At 45.7% G+C, this 7,500-nt stretch overlaps 1 long non-coding RNA gene across 3 annotated transcripts in view; it reads right to left on the bottom strand.

Moving 5' to 3' along the window:
- Positions 1-3,477, bottom strand: part of LOC308655135 — a 12,313-nt gene extending 8,836 nt beyond the window's left edge. For all 3 annotated transcript variants that reach the window (XR_014023393.1, XR_014023394.1, XR_014023395.1), the window contains exon 1: positions 3,288-3,477. This is a non-coding gene — a long non-coding RNA (uncharacterized lncRNA). The remainder of the gene's footprint in view (positions 1-3,287) is intronic.
- Between the last annotated feature and the right edge of the window lie 4,023 nt (positions 3,478-7,500).

Raw genomic sequence — 7,500 nt, 5'->3', positions numbered from 1 at the left:
CCTGGGAGAAGAGGCCCCCAGCCGAGGGCAGCAGGTCCAGGGCCCTGCGCCAAGGGTGTGCTGGGCATGCTTGGGGACGGCCCTGGAGAAGGTGTGAGGGACATTATCTTCTCACACTCGGACCACCTGGGACAGTGCTTCCTGCTTCCTGTCTGCTTCTAGAAGTTTCCTTTAACCCTTCAATCTAGCCACGAATGGTGGCCCACGCCTGTAATCTCAACAGCTTGGGAGGCTGAGGCGGAAGGATCACAAGTTTGAAGTCAACCTGGACAATTTAGTGAGACACTGTTTCAAAATAAAAATTAAAAGGCCTGGGAGCTGGGTACAGGGGCACACCGCGTTGATCCCAGTAGCTTAGGAGGCTGAGGCAGGAGGATCACAAGTTCAAAGCCAGCTTCAGCAACGTAGCGAAGCCCTAAGCAATTTAGCAAAAACCTGTCTCTAAATAAAATATTTTTTTTAAATGGGGAGGTAGTCTGGGGATGTGGGTCAGTAGTTAAGAGCCCCTGGATTTAATCCCCATTACCCCCTGCCAAAAAAAAAAAACTTACTATAAAATATTTCAAATCCCCCCCCATAAAGCAATGATAAAACTTGACAAAATTGTCAAAAACAATCATTTCAGGGCTCTGGAAATTGATCAAAGGCATACAACAAGTTGATGGGGCCCTATTAAAAACAGAACTACTCATGCTTGGGTAATAGCATTGGGAGTGTCTGTGTCCCCCAAAACTCAGGTTGAAACTCAGCTACAGTGCAAGGGGGCTAAGAGGGGGGACTACTAACAAATGGGGTCAGCTCCTTATACAAGGGCTTGAGGGGGTCTGTTAGTCCTTTTGCCATGTGGGAGGCACTTGAACGGGACAGGCCCTCACCAGAAACCTGCTCGTGTCCTTGATTGTCCCAGCTCCACAACTGCAGAGACGAGCTCCTGCTACTCACAAACCACCCAGTCTCAGGCCTTTTGTTATAGCCACGCAGCTGGACAGTGTAGCTGAGTGTTCTAATAGGGTGGGCAAGGCCCTCAAAGTCAGTAGAGAGGGGTGGCCGACGGGACTGGAAACAGATGGGGCAAAACTGCAGGTGTCACTAATAGCCACCCACCCTACCATGAGCAACGGGAGAGGTCACAGCCCAAGGATCCAGGGCTGTCATGCATCCTCATCTGCAACATGCCTGTTTCTAGCTCTTGCCAATCTTTCTACCAAGTGGTCTCCTTTTCTCGTTGATTTACAGGAGGTTTTTTTTTTTTTTTTTTTGTCCTTGTTTCTTTTTTAAAAAAATATCCTAGATCATAAGCCAGGCACTGGCAAACTTCTAGAAGGGGTCAGGAAGCAAATTCATTCTGCCATTACAGTCCGAAAGCAGCCACTGGCAGTGTGTGACCGAGGTATGGCTGTGCCAAAAAGCCTCAAGGGTACTGAAATTTGAAGGTCATGATTATCATGTGCCGTGAAATAGACTTCTCTTCTACTCCTCCCCCTCCTCCCCCTCCTCTCCCTCCTCCTCCTCCTCCCCCTCCCCTTCTTCCTCTCCTTCCCCTTTTTTTCCAGAACAGGGGATTCAGCCCAGGGCACTCTGTCACAGAGCTACATGCCCAGCCCTTTCCATATCTTATTTTGAGATAGAGACTCACTAAGTTGCTCAGGCTCACCTCAACCTTGTGATCTTCCTGCCTCAGCCTCCTGAGCAGCTGGGATTATAGATGTGACCACACCACCTGGCTATAATTATTATTATTTTTCCTGGTGATCAAATCCAAGGCTTTGTGCATGTTAAGCCAACACTCTTACCACTGAGCTACATCCCCAGTCTTTGCTACTCTTTTAACCATTTTGTAAAAATCGTTCTGAGAAGTTCTACTCTGGGAAGATGGAATAGATGTGATTTTTTCTATTCATTCTGATGAATACAACTAAAAACACTGGATGTTGCATGTAAATCATAAGACTCTGAGAGGCAGAGGGGGCAGACCTGCTAGAGACCTTGGGACCAAAGTACAACACCGTGATGAGCTCCCTGCAGTTTCCTATAAACCCCAGACTCAGAACTGGCAACCGAGAAACACCGACAGGCAAAGATGACAACAACCAAAGTCTGCTTTCTCTATCCAAAGGACCAGAAAGACACAGCCTAGCAGGACAGAAAACTTCACCATGAACAATAGCACAGGCTTGTGATCCTAACAACTGGGGAGGCTGAGGCAGAAGGAGCGCAAGTTGGAAGCCAGCCTGGGCCACTTAGGGCCATCTCAAAATAAATTTTAAAAGGGGTGGGGATGTAGCTCAGAGGGCGAGCACCCTTTTTAAAAATTCAATCCCCGGGATCCCCGCCACCACCATACACAGTGACCTCCACCTCCACATAGGCTGGCACAAACAGGGTGGGGAGCCTCGAATTCTGCCCTCCTAGTCTAGACGAGTCACTCCAACACCCCGTCCTCAATTCTGGTGTCACATAAGGCCAAGAAGCCAGCCCGGCATCTCATCCTGCCTGGGGGGCGAAGACCCCTGGGAAGCCCGCACGTCCACCCAGCCTAGCAGGAATGAGAACCCGGCCCCTCCCCACTGGGAGTCCAGGGAAGAGTCAGGACTTTCCCCAGGGACAGCAAGACACCAACCAGGGTGTGATGGAGGCCAGAGCCAGGGTAGCAAGGAGCCCCCCTCTATGGGAGACTAAGCAGGGGCCAGACTTGGGTCTTCCCCTGGCAGCTACGTGACGGTGCCTCTGTCCTCTCCCGGGGCAGTGTCGAGAAAGCCAAAGGGAACAGAATCTCCTAGGAGAAGGTCCAGACCCCCACTGACACTCCCATCACACCCAGGACCGGGAAGACTCCACTGAATGGGAAGCGACAGTCGGTCCCTGCCAAAGCCAAGATGACACAGACGTCCAGACGAACTGACAAGTATCTCAGGGCTGCCGTGAGAACACGCTTCAGTGAGCGATCACTGCACCCTCAAACAGAAAATGGGGACACTTGGCAGAGACACAGAGTCTCAGCCAAAAAAAAAAAAAAAAGATTCTTTTAAAAATGGATATTTTCAAATTGAGACCCACGAGAGCCAAAAGGAAAAGCTCAGTTGATAAATTTGACCACAGAGTGGAGAGGGCAGAGGAAAGAACCGGTCACCCCTGCAAAGTGGAACAAGAGAAGCCCCAACCCGAGTGGCTCAGAGTCCAGAGGTAGGCACCGAACAGCCCGGGGCCATTTATGATCCAATTTCTGAAAACCAAGGACCAAGGGGGGAGGGACCCTTGAACGCAGTCAGAGACCAACAACTCCTTACCTAGAAGAGGAAACCACGTGAATGACGGTGGGGTCTCCTGATAAACCAGGGCAGGCTGGGCGGAAACGAAGCAGAATGTCCCCAGTGTTGAAAGAGCCCTGTAAATGGAGTGAAAATCTCCCCTAGGAATTAAGAGGAAATTAAGACATTCTGTGATGAAGGAAAACAAGAACCTGTCACCAGCAGCACAACCCAGAAGAATGGCCAAAGGAAGTTCTCTAACCAGGAAATGACACAGGAGGAGCCTCCGAAAGCCCGAGCTAAGGGGAAAAATAGGCTTTCCTTCTCCTCTTGGGCTCTCTAAATTACGTTTCACAGTGGATGCAAAAATCATTTCTGATGTGATTCTAAACATAGGTAAGGAAATATTTAGTATCAATTACAATTACAAACAGGGAAAGGTAAGGGGCAAAAGGGGACGTGAGGTCTCTATGATTCTAATTGTAAAATCAACAAGATTCAGCATGTATAACGTGACATTTACAGCAACCACTTAAAAGGTGTTCGAAGACATGCTTCAAACCATTACGGATAAATAAAAATGGAATTATAAAAAATGTTCCTGTGGGTCTGAGAAAAACAGAAGACATAAAATAACATGTCTGTATCTTAACTGTATCCACATCAATATTTTAGCTGTGATACTATTTTGCAAAATGTTACCACGCAGGGAACTGGGTGTCCCTGGCATCTCTGGGCTGTTCCCTACCGACCGCAGGTGAGTCTATAACTATCTCAAAATACAGCCTTCTTAGCTTGCAACAGTATGAAAATGGGTGATGGGCTGGATGGAACCCCTGTCCAAAGTTAGTTGCCCCCTTTCCTGATCTTTTGTTAGTTCTATTATTGCAAATATCTTCTCCCAGTTTTTGAATAGATTTGAATTTATTTTCTTTTATATAAATATTCAAAGAGATGGTCTTTTTAATTCAATCTTTTCTTTCTCAGCTGACACTTTTTGCCTTAGCAAAACTTATGCTTCTCTGAAATCACCAACATTCTTCTGTCTTTTTTTTAATATTTATTTTTTAGTTGCATTTGGACTCAATACTTTTATTTTTTTTAAATTTTTATGTGGTGCTGAGAATCTTACATGCTAGCTCCTCTGAGCCACAACCCCAGCACCATTCTTCTGTCTTTTCTAAATGTTTGTTTTTGTTTTTGTTTTTGTTTTTGTTTTTGTTTTTTTTTTGGTTTGGGACTTGTTTTTGTACCGGGGATTGAACTCAAGGGGCACTCAATCACTGAGCCACATCCCCAGGCCTATTTTGTATTTTATTTAGAGACAAGGTCTCACTGCTTAGTGCCTCACCATTGCTGAGGCTGGCTTGAACTTGAGATCCTCCTGTCTCAGCCTCCTGAGCTGCTGGGATTACAGGCGTGCGCCACCATGCCTGGCTAGTTTTTTCTACAAGTTTTGAAGATTTGCCTTTCACATTTAAGTCTACAATCCATTTAGAATTCATTTTTGCACATGAGCTAAGGTAGAGATAGAATTTTCTATTTTTCTATGTGAATACACAATTGTCCCAGTTCAGTTTATTGAAGTGTCCATCCTTCCCCAACTCTGTCTTAAAAATAAATGGTTTTTGCATATGCACAAGCTTCTTTTTTGAGGTCTCGATCGTATTTTATTGGTCAAACTGTCTATCCCTAGGCCAGTGCTACAATGTTTTCTACTAATGCAACACCTCTCACTTTCCTTTTTTAGCTTCTATTCTTTATAAATCTTGGATAATGGCAGAATTTGGTGTGAACATACTTTATATAGAGAGTTATGAAAAATTGTGTTGTGAATGGATGATTATGACTGTAATGCATTCCACTATTGTCATGTATGTAAGAAATAAAAAAATAAAAATAAAAATAAATAAAAGATTTAGAAATTAAAAAAAGATAAATAAATCTTGGGACCAGCCTGCCCTGTGCCTGTCAAGAGCTGTGGGAATTCTAATTGGAACTGTTCCACAATTACGAGGTCAATTTTGAGAGAAATGACTCTCTTCTTATTACATCTTCGTATCCATGAATATGGCACTTTTCCTGTTCATTTTAGGTGTTCCTTAAAGAATTTCAATAAGGTTCTGCCAGGCATGATGGCTGTGCCTGAAATCCCAGCTACTCAGGAGGCTGATGGGGGAGGATCGCAAGTCCAAGGCCAGACTGGGCAACTTAGGGAGGCCCTGTCTGAAAATAAAAAATAAAAAGAGTTGGATGTGAATCGGTGGTAGAATGAACCTGGGTTCAATCCCTGGTAGCACAACAAACAAACAAATAAAAAGACAAAGTTACAATAAGGCTCAATTACTTCCCCCAATACAAACTAAGCTTTTTATTTGTTGGGCTTATTACTAGATATTTTTAGTTATAGGTGGACATAATACCTTTATTTATTTTTATGTGTTGCTGAGGATTGAACTCGGTGCCTCACACATGCAAAGCAAGTGCTCTGCCACTGAGCCACAACTGCTCTTGTAAATGGTATATTTTAAAGTTACTTTTGTTGTTTGTTCACAGAAAACAGGAATGCCATTTATTCTGGTATACTTGCTTTTTATACATCCAGCTACCTTCACTGTTATAGGTATTTCTAATGATTCATAGATTATTTCATTTTTTTCTATGTAAAGAAACATTGTGCTGGGTGCCATGGTGCGTGCCTGTAACCCCAGCAGCTCTGGAGGCTGAGGCAGGAGGATTGAAAGTTCAAAGCCAGCTTAGCGAGGCCCTAAGCAACTCGGTGAGACCCTGTCTCTAAATAAAATACAAAATAGGGCTCAGGATGTGGCTCAGTGGTCGAGTGTCCCTCAGTTCAATCCCTGGTATGCCCCCCTAAAAAATAAATTTTTTTTTAAATATTTTTTTTTTAAAGAGAGAGTGAGAGAGGGAGAGAGAGAGAGAAGAGAATTTTTTTTTAATATTTATTTTTTACTTCTCGGCGGACACAACATCTTTGTTGGTATGTGGTGCTGAGGATCGAACCCGGGCCGCACGCATGCCAGGCGAGTGCGCTACCGCTTGAGCCACATCCCCAGCCCAAAAATAAAAAATTTAAAAATAAAATGTGCCTTTACTTTTCTTGTCTCACTGGACAAGCTAGAACCTCCAATACATATTGAGAAGTGGGCATCCTTGTTTTCTTCCTGTATTTAAAAACAATACTTCTAATAATAATGTTTCTCCATAAAAGATATTGTTTTCTGCAGGTTTCTCATGGATTGTCCTTTGTCATAATAATAATAACCTTATGCCCCTAGCTACTAAGGATGTCTCATGTTAAAGCATAAATTTGTGTTGGATTTTATCAAAAGTTTTTGCTGCATCTGTTTAAGATGATCCTGTGGCGTTTACCCTCTAATCTGTTGGTGAAAGTCATTTGTAGTTTTTCTAATATTAAATCACCGTGTTTTTTGGAAAAAAAGTCCAACTTGTCATGACCTATCACCCACGTTCTGCGTGGCTGGCTCCGTCCTGTAGTGTGCGGCACAGGGACGTTGCTGTGCATTCCGGAGGGCGGCAGCGGGGTCCTGTGCTCTCCTTGTCTGGTTTGGCACCAAGGTTGCCCTGGCCTCAGGGGTATCCTTGTTTTTCCACACCTCAGCCAGGGGAAGCAGAAACCAAGAAAGGGGAAGATTGGCAGGGCAGCGAGAAACACAAGAGAAGGAGAGACAGGAATTTGTGGAAAAGAGAACCAGACAGGGAGGGCTACAGAGAAGTCCCAGAAATCTAGGAGTCCATCCCGATCCTCGGCCGGATCTTCAGCTGCCCACCTGAAGGGACAGCGGCTGCCGGAGACCCCAAGTCAGAGCCCGCGTTCTGCACGGAGCCCAGGTCCACTAACGTGAAGGTGCAAAGAAAGGGGGGGCGAGGGCGTCTCCAGGGGGCGCTCGGGAGCAGCTGCAGGAGGGTCGCCTGTCCATCACAGGAGAAGGGCCACTTCACAGGCACAGCCAGAGTCACTCCAGACTCGGGACTTGGCTGGGCCATGTGGGGGACTGTCCTGGGCCTCGGGGGGCTGGAGGAAAGGAGGTGACTTTGGGTTTCTTTCACACACCTGCCCCCAAGAGTCCAAAGCATTTTTACTGCCTTGAAAGGAAGCTGGGGTCCCGGCTCCTGGGAAGATGGTGAGTTCAAGGGCAGCCTGGCAACCACAGGGGCCCTGTCCCAGAATAAAATCTGAAAAGAGCGGTAGAGCATCCCTGGGTTCGATCCC

This window comes from Spermophilus citellus, assembly GCF_964194105.1.
Source record: "Spermophilus citellus genome assembly, chromosome: 9".
NCBI classification, from domain to species: domain Eukaryota; kingdom Metazoa; phylum Chordata; class Mammalia; order Rodentia; family Sciuridae; genus Spermophilus; species Spermophilus citellus.
This window is presented reverse-complemented; position numbering and strand designations above follow the sequence as displayed.